We start from the raw sequence: 2,054 nt of genomic DNA, 5'->3' as shown, positions 1-2,054 counted from the left end.
TCATATTCCTTCCTCGTTCGAAAAACCGAAGTGATCACATTAATCACCACTTATAAATTCCCAATTTTAGTACCCTTACTATTAATGATCTCGTTATACTGACACCATGAATCCAGTCCAGTTTAAGCACTAATACCTTACAAAGAAAAAGCGTAATGTTCTCCGATCTTCAGCTTCTCTACCTTCTGCTCAGATTCAGGTTACGTGAAATTAAGTCCAAAAACCAGCAAAGTTGCTATAATTAATTAGATGAAGAGATTTGAAATAACGTGTTCATTATTTATGTATTCATTACCAACATTAACATCTAAGTCACCGTTATAAGAAACTGGTGTCGGTCTGCAAGCCTTCCACCTGTATTTATTTTTCTGCAAATGCGTAGAACGATGAGCATTTCTTCAGGTGTTAAATGAATTTATGTGGAGACACATGAAAGTTTTCATTTTAGATATAAAATCATTCTATAATTACACGTAATATAGAATCTTTTTAATTGATCTAGGAATAAAGTAGTACCTTCGAGTAGTCCTTTCCAGCTTATAAAAAAAACTTCCTTGCAAAATTATTTACTATAAAATATAATGGGTGTATTCTTAATAAGGGTATTATCAAGATGATACGTACTTTGTGTCCGAGAGACTCTTGCGGTTGTAGTTATAAACTTTTCGTGCTCGCTTCTACGACTTTAGTATTGAATCTTGCCTCCCGTTTCAACATCCCGAAGTAATTCTGTTCGTTCATTTACGGATCAAAGCGTTAGTTGTTTTCAAAATGTCCTTCTCCGACCATTTTTTTTTAACTATCACAGATGTCAACTGTCAAAACTTTCAAACAAATCACATACAGTTAATAAACGTGTCCCGAACTTCCTATTAACAATAAAGGACCATATACCATCAATTTCACGATTAATACTTCTTTAAATAAATACATTAGGTTAAAAAAAACATAATTCCACAACTACAATATTTACACAACTGCAAAATTATTAAAATTTCCAATACCAACCACGTACACCTTTCTAATATATCACGTGAATAAGCTTGTTGAAGCTTATGACAGGGTTTTATTTACTATATTACAATTCACGTGATCGTTATTTACATACTCTTTTGTAACATTAATAATATCTGTAAGTCACCGCTAGGGGAAAGTGGTGTCAGTCTTATAATTCATGCAAACTTAAAATCGATGTGATTATCCAGAAGTAAAGTTAGCGCTTAAATGTAAACTAAAAATTTGACTAAACGATAGAAGAAATAATAAATGAACGTAAACAAAATTAAAATAGAATTCGCTACCTCACAACCCTGCATGGCTGTCTAGAGTTCGATGAAAACAAACAAATATAATAAATACAAAGTAAATGAAGTTGGAAATGAATAAGACAGAAAAAGAGCTATTTTTCACGACTGGACGTAATGTAAATGTATAATTTATGCTAATTTTTATCACTGTGATTTTTATATCAGAATTAAGGGTAGTACTTTATTTTTTTCATTTTATTTTAATATCGTAGTCTTTTTTCTTACTTCAACTTCTGGATACTGCATGGCAGTATACCCTACCTAAAGTTCGATGAAAACAAATGAATGTAATAAATACAAAATAATTGAAGTTGTAAATGAATAAAACAGAAGGTTATGTTTCTAGACTGAACATAATGTTAAAGTGAAATTCATTCTAATTCTTTCACGGTATTATTTATTTAAATATTAAGGATTTACTTCTTATTCATTTTATTATAAAATCCTTTTTTTTTTTAATTTTCGCCCTACTTTAACTTTCAGTCACTGCATGACAGTATGGTCCACGATAAGACCTATGAAAAAAAACTTAATAAATACGAAAGGATTAACTGAATTTGCTGCACAAATGTGTAAATGGTAAATTAATAGTGCACCAAGTCAAAGATCCTTAGGGTTCTGATACAGACCCACCCACATTATGAACTATTGACCAGAAGGAATGTAGCCAGATAGTAAAACTTATCACCTCATGGACTTTGTCCAGTTCATTCATTCAAATAAGGGATTTAGTGTCATTGTATAATG

Source organism: Limulus polyphemus, unplaced genomic scaffold, assembly GCF_000517525.1.
Source record: "Limulus polyphemus unplaced genomic scaffold, Limulus_polyphemus-2.1.2 Scaffold2121, whole genome shotgun sequence".
In the NCBI taxonomy this organism is placed as follows: domain Eukaryota; kingdom Metazoa; phylum Arthropoda; class Merostomata; order Xiphosura; family Limulidae; genus Limulus; species Limulus polyphemus.
Note: the sequence above shows the minus strand (reverse complement) of the source record.